General features: G+C 54.3%; 1 long non-coding RNA gene across 1 annotated transcript; it reads right to left on the reverse strand.

Moving 5' to 3' along the window:
- Positions 1-6,410: 6,410 nt before the first annotated feature.
- Positions 6,411-9,969, reverse strand: LOC109145275. The gene is made up of 2 exons (XR_002046564.3): positions 9,770-9,969; positions 6,411-9,684 (listed from the first exon to the last, which is right to left on the reverse strand). It is a non-coding gene; the product is annotated as an uncharacterized LOC109145275 (long non-coding RNA).
- Positions 9,970-13,432: the final 3,463 nt, after the last annotated feature.

Consider the following 13,432-nt stretch of genomic DNA (forward strand, 5'->3'; position numbering starts at 1 on the left):
CCCTGGGGCCTTTGGTCACTTCTGGGTGGTATTTGGGCACCCCACATTTGGGCATCCCAAATTTTAAGGCTGCAACCTGGTCCAGTGGAATATGTCCCTGCCCATGGAATGAGAAGAGCTTTAAAGTCCCAACCCAGACCATTCCATGATAATTTATTCTTATTTTCTTGGGTTTGTTTTTTTTTTTTTTTTTTTTGATAATTTGTTCTTATTTTCTTGGGTTTTTTGGGAAGGGCTAGTATTAGATGCCAGCTTAGAGGCTTAAACCCAGTCCTTGCCATTCCTCAGGTGCTGGCCCTTCCTGCAGGATGAACAAGAATCCTCAGCTTTCCCTTCCCCTTTCAAGGAGTAAAACAGGCTGGGAAGGAGCTGGTTTATGTGGGGTTTTTTAAAGAGAAAAATAATTGGCAGGAACATGAGCAAAGCTGAAAGTATTTTCATCTGTTTTGGTTTGTAATGTTTAATGTTTTGGTTTCTACTTTACGAATTATACAAAGGAATCACTCAAAACAAAGTTCTCCCATTCTGGTAAGGGAAAAAAAATCTGTGGTGGGACTAATGAGATTAATGAGAATTGGCTAAGAAAGAAAAAATCCAAAATATCTTGAAAAATAACAATATCCATTTTTTCTTAGGAAAAAAAATGGAAACATTCATTCTCTAATTGAGCTTTGTTTGCAAAATAATTCCAGGCTGGGAAGAGTAATCAACTCGTGCATAAAAATACTGTTTCAAGATTAATTTTTATTTTATTAATGGTAGCTTGGGTTTTAGAAATTAGTGGTGGTTTTCAAATTATTTTTGCTATAGAAGTACAAAATAACTATCCTAAATTTGTGGGCCCTTGTTTTATGAAAGGCTATGGAGAGAACTGATCAAGAAAACACATTAAAAAAAAAAAAACAACTTGGCAGTTTGAGGCCAAAACAGCTGTGAAAGGATCCTCTCCTTGCCCCCTCTTTTTTCCAAGTATTTTAAAAGATAACAGCTTAGAACTCCTTATTTTTAGAAGCCTCTAGAAGGCTCAGCTGAGACCCAGAGGCCACAGTGGCTCAGCGCTGTACAAGCAAATTATTTAGGCCAGTTTATCCCCGGCCAAAATAATTTACAATCCCAGTTTCCAGGCTGAGGCAAGAGGCAGAGAGAAACCTCAGCCAGCGCTGCCAGCACCAATCCCAGCAGGAACAGCAGAACGCCCCGGTCAGCGCCGGCGCCGGCGCACCCAGCCAAGCTGATGAATATGATAATCCCAAATATGATAATTTTCGGTAATAAAAAGCACTTCAGGATTTTTTTATTTTTTTTTTCTTTCCCCCAGATCAGTATAAATCATTCGTGGCAGCGAGGTTCTCGTTCTGGGCGTTCCCCTGGCAGCCGGGGCTGGGCGAGGAGCCGGAGCTGCTCCGTGTGTCTGGCAGCTCCCGGGCGCCCGTGGGTGCTGAGCCGGGGTGGGAGCGGGGCTGCAGCGGCTCGGATGAATCACGGCACATTTCCCAATCCCTGCCGTGCTTGGAAAAGCAGCCACGCCAGGCAGGGCTGGCAGACACACACGGGCAGTGGGATGTGCCCTCCCACCCGCGGGCAGCTCCAAGCCAGGCCCGGGGCTCTGTGCACACCTTGCGGAGGGCACGGGGAGCAGGGATGCTCCCGGGCACGGGCTGCTGCTGGCCCAGCACGGTGCTGAACAGGCTGCTCGGGAATGCCTGAACAGATTCTTTCCCCGTTTGTTCATTTCCCAATTGGAAAATGTTGCTTTGTTACATTACAAGGTTGGCGGAACTTTTAATGGGAGGTTTTTGTGTACCCAGGGTGCAACTCCAGGGAGCCGGGAGCTGACAGCAGGAGGGACAAGCAGCACTGCGGGACAGCCAGAAACTCTGCTCCAGCATCAGCTGGGCTGCAGGAGACTGGGACTCTGCGGGACTGTCTTCTGGGGAATCAAACAGGGCTGTGCAGGGGAATTCCTGTCAGCTCGGGGGAGTGCCCAGCAGCCCACAGGTACCAACAGCTCTGCACTGAGTCTTTCTCATTTAATTGAAAACAAAAAAAGCCAAATCCTGGATCTGCATTTCAGTGCAGAACCCTAAAAATGTAAATTGAAATCTTTTCTGATCAGCTCTAAGCAGAAATACTGTTCTCCCCAGCACACCCAAACCCTTCTCCCCACTCAGAGCAACCTGCCAGCCCTGGACATGGGCCTGTCTCTCTCAGGGGTGTGTCCCGGCCTTCACCAGGACTTTCAGTTTTTATTTAAAACATCCCACCACGCTCAGTTGGACATTTAAATGAAACCCATGCTGTTCCCCCTGTGCCTGCAGGAGTTGTTCCTCAGGTAAATCCAAGACACTGAAGTTTGATTTCTGACACGGAAACTAAAAGAAACCCCAGAGCATTCACTCCTGGTGTCTGATTAAACAGAACTAAGTTGTTATAGCTGAAGGGATATATTTTCTGGCTAAATATTTAAATAGGTAATTAATATCCATCCCTTTGGTGGGAAAAGAGTTGTTTGCCAGAGTTTCCTAGACTGAACAGGACAAATAAACTTACCAGGGTTTGGAAAACAGAGCCTTAAATCTCTTTATTTCACACTAAACATTTTGTGACGCTGCTCATGAGGAGCAGTCGCCTCCGAGTGCGAACGTTGTCCCGGAGGAAATAAAACCAGCAGGGATTTCTGGCACAGCCCCGCAGCGGGGCTTTAACCAGAGCCTGGCACGGGCCACGCTCAGCGAGCCGGGAGGGAGGGAGGGAGGGAGGGAGGTGCCGGGGGTTCGATCTTTAACCAGGGAGCCGCAGCCCTGCCCTGCAGAGGTTTGGGTCAGCGGCAGAGCAATTTGCAGCAGGGAGCGGAGTTAAGCCGTGCTGGGCAGCTGGGGCCGGAGCCAGGGCCGGCAGGCGGGGACGCTGCTGTCACTGTCACTGTCACTGTCACTGTCACTGTCACTGTCACTGTCACCGTCACCCCCCGCGCCCCTGGCTTATGCAAGAACGGGCACCGAGTGCCCCCGGCCCCGCTGCGGCCACCCGGGCACCGAGCCCCTCTCCATTCACCGCCTCCTGTGCCCACGGGAGACGGGAAACCTGGGAAAAGCAGAAGTGTGGCTGTAATTGGGATTAATCTATTTTTAGCAGGCTGTCTGCTGCCCTGTCCACGCTCCAGCTGAGCTGTTTAATTCTGTCCAGCTCGACTCTTTCTGCAGTGGCACCCAGGACTGATTTTTCTTTTATTACAAACCTTGAATTTGTTTGGGTTTTGGTTTGGTTGTTTTTTTTTTTTTTCATTCCATTGTTATTTTTTGTTTTGTTTTTCCAAAAACCCTTTCCCCCTCCCCCTCCCCCCCCCCCCCCCCTCCCCATATAATAACTGGAAAATCCACACTAAAGTAATACAAAGGTTGCTGTATTAAAAAAAAAAAAAAAATAGAAGGAAAAAAAAAGTTATACAACGTTTACTATCGTTATTATTCATTTTACTATGGAGTTTGGAAACCTCGTCATAGATCAGGAATGTGTTGTACCCTGCGCTGCACAAACAGCACAGAAGGAAAATTGCCTCTTCCAAGCGATATTGGATAAAAACACGCAGTGATACCGAAAGGGTTTTTGTTAAACAGCAGCAGGACAAGATGTTAAAGCCATCTCTGAGCGCCTCTCCATTCACTGGCCCCGCATTTAAATACCTGCCGAGCGTTCCTTTAACCTATTATGAGGTATTTGCAAAGGGAACTTCAAGATTAGCGCTTCGGAAACCACCCTGGAACACGGCTGGACCGACATCAAGAGACTCCTCCGGCCGCGCTGCCCGGCCCGGCAATGTTCGCCTTTTCCAAATACTCCTGGCCCGCTCCAGAGCGGCCCTGGGGACGCCCTGGCCAGGGGAGCGGTGCCTTTTGCAGAGCATGGGGCGGCGTGGGGGCTGGTTGGGGTTTTCCTCCCGTGGGCGGTCCGCGGCCTCGGGATTGGGAAGATGCTCCGCAGGGAAAAACCAGGCTGCCCTGCCAAAGCTCCCCCTGCAAACCCAGCCCGGGGCCGGTTCTGCTCGGGGCACGGGCAGGGCGAGCTTGAATCCTGCCCACCGCACCTCTGCCCCCGCCCGGGGCTGGGGTGACTCACGGAGCTCCGGGTGCTGAGCCGGAGCGTGGCTATTTCCGTGCTCCCCCTGCAATCCCCGCTCCTCCGGCTGCGCTGTCAGGCACCTCAGCACCCCCGCCGCCTCTATTCTTAGCAGCTAATAGCTGAAATAATTCCTTTTGTCTCCGCGCTGCCGGCTCCTTGGATCGGGAGCTGAGTGAAAGCTGCCCCCACAGCCGCTCCCAGGGCTGCAGGAGCGGCCGGGGGTCCCGGGGGTGAGCGCAGTGCCCTGTGCCCGCCAGGAATTCTGGCGAGGGCTGAGGATCCCAAATACCCCGACCCCGACTTCAACACAGGCCATTAAGCTGTGCTTTGAAGCAGCTGGGATGTTAATGTGGTGCCGCCACCTCTTTGAAAAGGATCCTGGCTCTTCCAGCTGGGAGTTTCCTAGACTTCACCGGAAAAATTCCATGTTTTCAGGGGGAGGGCCAGGTTTTCACCTTCAGGCTCCCATTTCAGTGCCTGCTCTGTGGCGTGGGCTCGGTTTGCACCGAGAATGCGAACGCTCGGCTCCCCAATGCCAGCACAGCCGTGCCAACACATCCCCGACAGTGCCCGGGAACGATCCCACACCTCTGGCAGTGGCGGCTTCTGATCTCGACACCAGCTGCTCCTCACAATTCCCTTGAACCACCTCCCAAAGAGGACTGTGGACCCCCCACCCCGCTCTTTGGGGACTGTCAGCTGTGCACACCCAAACAGATGCATGGAATCGGCTTTAAAACTGGGAAGGGGTTTATTGCTCTTTATCTGCCTGCTGCTCTTCCTCCTGCTGCTTGGGACCCCAGGGAGAGCAACAGAGTGTTCCAAGTGGGACAGGGTGCCCAGAGAAGCTGTGGCTGCCCCTGGATCCCTGGCAGTGCCCAAGGCCAGGCTGGACATTGGGGCTTGGAGCAGCCTGGGACAGTGGGAGGTGTCCCTGCCCATGGCAGGAGTGGGACTGGATGGGCTTTAGGGTCCCCTCCAACCCAAACCAGTCTGTGATTCTATGGGCTGGTAAAGAAAGGACTCACTGGCCATTTCTCTAGAATGCACTAAAGAAGCTTGTCTGGAAAACAATAAACCTTCTGGAAAAAACTAAACCTAAATGTTTGTTGTGACTCTGGACCTCACCAAGGTTGTGTTTGGTAAGGATGAGGTATCACTGACAAACTCAACAAGACCTACCCCACATCAGCACTTGAAAAACATGTTATTCTGAATTTTAAAGCAGCTTTTAGGCCTCTGGGTTGGTAAAGTGAAGAAACTTTTCCACTGCCCTGTCCACCTTTGCCCGATTCTTTGCTCCTTCCATTCGTGCCCAGCCACTCCCGAGGGGATGTGCCAAGACTCCCCCTTCTGTGGCTCCCGAGGTCGAGGGGTTACAGATTTACAGCTGCCCAGACTTGCTCCGTCCCGGGCAGGAATTCGTTTGGCATCAACGAGGCCTTTGGATTATTTATCTCAGCCTTTCAGTTAAACAGGAACATGCCCTGATTTTAACAATCGTGCTTCCTGAGCTGGGGGAAGGTGTGGCCGATGGCATTTAAACCGAAACCCGAGCCAAGGCTTCCCCGGCAGGAAGCTGGAAGTGCGGGCAGGACCACGAGGGTTTCCTTCAGCACTCAAAACAACCAGGGCCTTCCTCAGGTTATTTTAGCACCCCCAGCAGCATTAATGATGTGCACGAGGGCGAGATTTGGGCCATGTCAGACTCCATATGTTGTTGCTATTAAGGTCATCGTAGCGTGAGAGCAGAAAATCGACGGGAGACGCTGGAGAACTGAGGATGAGCCTTTAGGTACAGCCTGGCACAGAAGCAGAGCAAGCCCAAACTTCCTCTGGAAGCTGAGGAAACGCTCCCTGGTGGTGCTGAGGGAACTGTCAATGACAGCCTGGAGGGTCAATCCCCTCCCTCCCTCCTCAAAAAATTGTATTTTCCCCCAGACATCCAGCCCAAACCATCCCGGTTGCAAGTTGTGAAATCTTGTTAATGTCTAGCACAATAAAAACTCTTTATTTTATTAATCAGCACTGTAAGCACTCGGGGCCCAGCTGTGATCAGCCATGGGGTCACCCCCAGTTTTGGAAGGGATTCCAACCCTGCACTGATCTCCCCTGCCTCCCTCTGACCACAGCCATGGATTATTCCCACTTCCCAAGCCTGTTTTCTAGCCCAGGACTTTGCACCCTCATAGGCAGCTCTTACAAAACCAAACCTCTGCCTCCTACTTTCAAAGTCTGGAAGGAAAAGAAAAAAAGCTAAGAAAAAAAAAAACCAAACCAGTACCAACACATGGAAATGGGCTCCAGTTAAACCAGAGAAGCAGCCTAGATTTTTATTGTGGAACCATGGCCTCTATTTCCTTACAGAAAATGTCAAATCCTGCCCAAGAGTGTCAGAAGATGACTTTATGTTTTAGGCCTCATCACTCAGTTCAGAGGGCCAAAGTTTTCCCAAGATTTCTTACACAGCAGATTGTTTCCCAGTGCAGACAGCTCTGAGTTCTTCTTGGGAGCCTGAGTGCCACCAGCAAGTACTCAGAGCCAGGTAAAGATAGAAACATTCCAGGGCTGCTGATTTTCAAACGAAAGCAAACCATAAAATAAACGCCACAATTCCCCTGAAAGCCACCAGAACAAGTCACTTGAAATAAATCAAAGCTGGCTTCACCTTCTTAATGCACCACAGGCCTGACAAAAGCGGTGTGAGCTGAAAGCATCAGTGAACTGCCCCATTTCTGAGGCTCTGAGTGTTTCATCTGGCTCTGGTGTTTCATCTCGCTCTGTCATGTTCGGAGCTCCGTGGATCTCGAGGTGGCCTCTGCCTGCCTGCACAGTGTGCTGCAAACCACCGGGGAAAAGCGGGAACGTGGAAAATCCGCCCTGGCCCTGCGTGCTGGGGCTCCTGGGAGAACTGGGGGTGACCACAGCAGCGCAGGCAGCTCCACATCTCAGCTCACCCCGGCCTGCCTGGGCGGGGATGACTCATTTCAGGAGCCTGTGCTCGCTTCGAGCCATTAAGGAAGGAGTTAATCCCTGCAGCTTTGGCCACAGAGTGGATGTGTAAGGCCTGAAGTCCCATGGGCTCGATTGCATAAGAAACCATGTATTGTGGCATTTAGTTGATCATGCACTACTTCTTCTGGTCACATGGAGGCTTGATTTCCCCTTGCATCAGCTACTACAGACTTTACATTTCTCGTACTGGTGTCTGTTCGGTTACCGGGGTCATCCCCTTCACCCCACAGCAGAGCCTGTGCTGCTCACCCAGCCCTGATCCACGGGATCTCACTCTGTTTTTTGTAGGATCCTATCAGAGGAACCGGGCGCTTGTAATTTTTCTCATTTGTGTCTGTGCGTAACAGGTGTCATTTTCAGTGTAGTACAGACAAATCCCAAAATAGCTCAGGCTCTTCAGACGCGGCGAGGAGAAAAAACCGTGGCTACTTCAGCTTTGGTTGTAGTGAAAAACCCAACGCTCGCAGCCGGCTCTGAAGTCGGAATTAAAATGGCAGACGGAGGTGGGGAGCAGGGATCTCTCTGCATTCCGTGCTTCCTGACGGACTGCTCCTCGCTGCTCCGTGTGTGCACATGAACTCCCTCACACAGCGCTGCCTCCCCATCAGCTTCCCTGATTCCCAGGAGCTGCACCTACCACGGATCCTCCTCCACACTTCCCGGTGCCGGCAGAGCTCTGCTTCCCCTGCCGGCTGCCGGGGCCGGCCGGAGGCACCGGAGTTAATCGAGGGATTTGGGGGGCAGAGGCAAGGAGAGAGCGTGCAGCTGCAAAAGGCTCCTTGCCTGGGGATGATGCCTGCTGTGCTGAAATGCAGAGCTGCTTGTGGACTGTCTTTGTCAGGGATTATTGGATTCTGGTGACTCCAGGAACGCAGTTATTAGTTCCCCTGCCTACGCCGAGCGTTTTGAATCTGTGTGTGTGATAACACTTATTAATACTGCTCAGATTAAGAAGATCCTATGGCTTTCCAGCACTTTCAGCACCTTATCTCACACCAGGCATCTGCCCAGCAGCTGAACCACGCTCAGATCAATGTCCTGTGGCCACCAGAGCAGGGGCTTGTGGGGCCAGCAGTAGCCTCATGCCCAGAAGTCCTGTGTTTGTTCACAGCAGCAGCTCCTCTTAAGCTGCCTTGTGCTCCAGGGGATCTGTCTGCTGAGGATTTGCAGGACGTGGGCCTAAAATATTTTATTTCAGGAAGTCAAGCAGTGGTTCCTGTCACCGAAACAGTTAATCAGAAAGCACCAACTCTCTACTGCAACGTGTGTGTGCGTGCGTGTGTTTTTGTTTTTTAGAGCCAGCAAGATTTGCTTTGGTTTCTTTAAAGCAGAAAACACCAGAAAAGTTGGCTGTGGTTTCAGCTGCTATCGCTTGAGATTTGTACTGCTGACTACCAATCCTAAAAGAGTTAACCTGGCAAGTATGACTCAGAAGCAGAGAAGTGGATGCGAGGCTGAGAGCCGGGGAGGAAGTGCAGAAACAGAGGTGAGGAACAGAATAATTGCCAAAAAAAGGTGCAGAGTCCAGGAGCGACGTTCCCTCCGATCTGCCTGGCCCTGGCACCGCTGGCACGGGCTCCCTGGAAAGCTGCAGTTCCGCTCTTATAACACAAGGAGCAGGCTGGAGAATTTAGAGCTGCGTCACAGAGCTCAGCGAGAGAGTGAGAGAGCGAGCTCCGTCGATAGGTCTACCAGCAACAGCCCTGCTGCAGCAAGAGGGGAGAGAGGCAGCAAGAGAGGCAGAGAGGGCTCCAGGAAGAGAAGTGGCACCAACACCACGGACTGGGCTCCTGCCACCATCCACTGTCATTTGCACCTTGTTCTCGGGCTCGCTTGGTGTAGGAGGCTTCGCCCATTGACGATGCTGGAGACCCGGTGCGCTTAATCCCGCGGGGAGGGAGAGTGGGCAGACACCGAAAGGGTTAACGGGAAGGAAATTTCTGGAACCTTCTCTTCTGCGGCGCTCCAGAGCGAGCGGAGGGCTGAGGACTGCGCAGATGGTGCACGGGCACAGCTCTTCGGTCCGGTTCGTCTCCCTCACGTACGTACCCTTTGATCAGGATGGGGCTGGAGCTGCACCTACGTATTTGGATTATTTGCAGGGCGTCCCTCTCCCCCAGCGTCCGTAAGTTTGGATCCCAAAGTGCCTTTATTATTATTTTGGCTGGGTAGGATTGCTCTGTTCTGCGTCAGAGCTGTTTTCTCAATGGAGCGACGGCACAGGTTGTACTAATGTCACTCTTGCCGGCATTGCTGTACTGCAGAGGAGGGTAGTAGTCGTGGGGGAGAGATGACAACTTTGCAAAGACTGCTGTTTTCCTGGTTTGTCTGGGCTTTTTATCCCCCCCCATGTCCCCGGAGGCTGGCATGTCGGCGAGGGGTTGGTGCAGGGGTTAACAGGCACCCTGCGATTCAGAGCTCCGAGGTTTGTCACTGCGTAGTTCGCAAAGTGGCAAACGGTGACGCAGTGATCATTGCAGGGCACGTCGTCCAGTTTTTAAAAGCACTGGGGACAGGTAGACGGGTGCCTTCCAGACGCTTCCACACCAGCTGAAAGGGGTTAAAGATGAGTCGAGCCGGGAAGCGAGCATTTAGGGATTAAATGTCATCATTTTGGCGTTGGAAAGTTGTTTACCTTGCTCTCTCGGTGTCTCCATGCTGGCAGGCGGCCAGCTCACATGTGATAGTCTTCCCTGGACTGCTGCATCATTAACGAGAGCCAGCGCGGGCTCCCATTGGCCGCGGCGGGCGCGGCGCCGGGGCCGCGCCGCCATTGGGCGCGCCGGGGATGGCAGGTGGAGCGCCCGAGCCCATTGGCCGCGCGGGGGGCAGCGCAGCGCAGCGCCGGCCGGGCCGGGCGGAGGGGAGCCGGGCCGGGCCGGGCCGGGCCGGGCGGAGGGGAGCCGAGCCGAGCCGGGCCGGGCGGAGGGGAGCCGAGCCGGGCCGGGCGGAGGGGAGCCGAGCCGCGCCGAGCCGGGCCGGGCGGAGGGGAGCCGAGCCGAGCCGGGCCGGGCAGAGGGGAGCCGGGCCGAGCCGAGCGGAGGGGAGGGGAGCCGGGCCGGGCCGGGCGGAGGGGAGCCGGGCCGGGCCGGGCCGAGCGGACGGGAGGGGAGGGGAGCCGAGCCGAGCCGGGCCAAGCGGAGGGGAGCCAAGCGGAGGGGAGCCGAGCGGAGCGGAGCCGGGCCGAGCCGAGCGGAGGGGAGCCGAGCCGAGCCCGCGGCGGGCACCAGCTGCTGCCTGCTCCCTACTCCCTGCTCCCTATTCCCTGCCTGCTCCCTATTCCCTGCCTGCTCCCTACTCCCTGCCTGCTCCTAATTCCCTGCCTGCTCCTAATTCCCTGCCTGCTCCCTGCTCCTCATTTCCTGCCTGCTCCCTGTTCCCTGCCTGCTCCCTGCTCCTCATTCCCTGCCTGTTCCCTGTTCCCTATTCCCTATTCCCTATTCCCTGCCTGCTCCCTGCTCCCTATCCCCTGCCTGCTCCCTGTTCCCTGCTCCTCATTCGCTGCCTGCTCCCTGTTCACTCCCTGTTCCCAATTCCCTGCCCGCTCCCTGCTCCCTGCTCCCTGCCTGCTCGTGTCAAGCAGAGCGGCCGAGTGGCGCGGCAGGCACCGGCTGCTGCCCTGCTCCCTATTCCCTGCCTGCTTCCTATTCCTTGCCTGCTTGTGTCAACCAGAGGGGCCGTCTGGCACAGCCAGCACCGTGCTTCTGCCCACTGCTCCCTGCCTGTCCCCTGCTCCCTGCCTGTTCCCTGCCCTGCTCCCTGCCTGTCCCCTGTTCCCTGCCTGCTCCCTGCCTGTCCCCTGCTCGCTGCCCGCAGGTGTCAAATGGGAGCGTTCATCCAGTGCTGCAAGCACCGGTGGCTGCCCCTGCCCTGCTCCTTGTTCCCTGCTCCCTGCCTGCAGGTGTCAAATCTTAACATTCATCCCAGCACTCCGAGTATCTGCCTGCTGCTCCCTGCCTGCTCCTTGTCTGTTCCCTGCCTGCTTCTGCCTGTTCCCTAACCTCCCTGCCCATTCCCTGGCCTGCTCCCTGCCTGCTTCCTGCCCAATCCCTGCCTGCTCCCAGCTCCCTGCCCACTGCTCCCTTCCCACTCCTGCTACCTGCCCTCTGCCCACCATTCCCTGCCTGCCACTCCCTGCCCGCTGCCCACCACCCGCTGCTCGCTCCGTTCCCACCTCGGATCCCAGGATGCCAGGCGTCCCTCGGGCAGCAGGCAGGACAGGAGCCGGTCACTGCTGGGTGTGCTGTGTGCAGCCCTTCGCCCACGGGTTCTGCTGGGACATCTTGTTTCCCTGTCCAGTCGCGATGATGACGATGACGTGTCAGAGCTGCAGCTCACGGGGCAGGGGAAAGTACTGGGGTTCAGGGCTTTTCTCCTTGCTTCCTTCTCCCTTGTGAGGTGCTGGAGTGTTGGCAGCACTGTGAACAAGCAGCTTGGGGCAGGGATTGCACCTGGAAATTATGTTGTGGGAATAGTCAAAAGAAGTGAAAACGACTCCTGCCCAAACTCAGCTTTTGTTTGCACAAGTGTGAGTTTGCCAGAGGCTCAGTAACATCACAGAGAGATGGAGACTGCCCTCAGTGATGGGTCTGCAAAGACTTGCAAAGGAGAGAACAGCATTAGAAAGCAAGGACTGAAGGACTGGGAAGGACTGGTTAAGGATGAATGGGAGACTGAGGGCAGAGAGCAGCTCCAGAGAGAGGATGAGGAAGTGAAGGGGAGAACACTTTTCCCTCTTAACCATTTACTATACTATTTTTTCACCTCTCTTCTTAAAGCGACCAGCAGTGAAGATGGCAACTCTGCCTGGAAGTGCTGAGGACACAACCAGCCTTGAGCTTGGTCCTTCTGGCCGAGGAAGTCTCCCGATTATGCAGTGGAGTGGTAACTTTGCTTTCTCATATGACAGGGACCATTATTCCATAGCCTTTCATCATTCCAAAGCTTACCCAAGTTTCAGGATGTGCTAGCAGGAGTGTTTAATCTCTCTTACTCACTGGCTGACATCTCCACTGTCAGGGTTGGTTGGTTAGCAACAACTGCTGGGCTCAGCACCGGCTCAGGCACCGCACGGCCGCCGTCCCCATCACCTGGGCTGCAGCCCGGCCTCTGCAGGGTGGTCTGGGAGACAGGGAGACAGGGAAGGGCTGGATTTACACCCCGAACGGAATTTCGGTGGTTTGGTCGCGAAGGCCGCAGGCGCTGCGGATTTTTCCCGACTCCGTCCTTTGCGCAGGGCCGCCATTTCCAACGGCAGTGCGGTGCAGGGACAGGGATGGAAGAACCCAACAGACTCTACGTGCCACTCCCCACTTTCTTTCCCTCTTTCCCATCTCCATCTTTCCTCCTTCCCCTCCTTCTGTGCCCGATTCCATAGGGAATTTCAGCCTCTTACTGCAGTCATCACAACCCCTCCTGACTCACTGAGCCTTCGCTGGCTGTAGCTGGCTCCCTCGGAGCATCCTCACGTCCTGCAGCGCCAAATCCGCAGAGCAGGGGAACAACGGGAACAACAGGAACAGCAGCGATGACGGTGGTCCCTGCAGCCAGACAGACAGGCATAAATACTCCCACACCCACGAGAACAGGCCCAGGCAGCTGTAGAGGGGGTTCTGTATGGCCAGGAGCTGGACAAAGGCACGATGCTGGGTTGTGTGGATGATGGGTGGGTCGAGTCTGTTTTCCCCAGTGTTGGTTGCATGGACAACTCTTTGTGGTTTTCCCCAGCACAGCTGTGGGGTAGAGAACCCCTTAATTTGTAAAGCTAGTGCTGTTTCATGGCTTTCAAGGAGGTGCCACTGGCTGCTGAGTGTGTTCAGTGTAGGGATGCATTTGGTTTAGTTCCTTTTGCCACCGTGTTTTGGCCACAGCGATGGTTTAACTGTGCCTAACCGCAGGGAGGGTAAGGAGACGGATAAAAGAGGAGTTATTTCAATGTTAAACTCCAATGTAAATCTCATTACTCAGGAATTGAGGTTACTGTCAGCAGGTAAATCTGTGGGACTGGCAGGAAACAAGGCTAAGAAGGGGACAGGGCATATTTCTGTAGGACAGCAGTGATGGTGTGCACAGGGATGGCACTGTCACCGCGAGCTGTACCTGGGTAACTGTTCCATAATCGTTCTCTGCAGAGTGCCGCAAAAGGACTGGGGAAAGCTGTGATTTCTCCCTCCCTCCGACACTCGTGTGTGACACTGTGAGAGCTGATTCATTTTCCTCTATCTGGGTTTCCCTGCTCTGGGGAGTGGGGTTTGCTCTGCCTCGGCCTTGGTGCAGCATCGTGACGCAGCGCTCGGTA

Source organism: Corvus cornix, chromosome 26 (assembly GCF_000738735.6).
Source record: "Corvus cornix cornix isolate S_Up_H32 chromosome 26, ASM73873v5, whole genome shotgun sequence".
Lineage (NCBI taxonomy): Eukaryota > Metazoa > Chordata > Aves > Passeriformes > Corvidae > Corvus > Corvus cornix.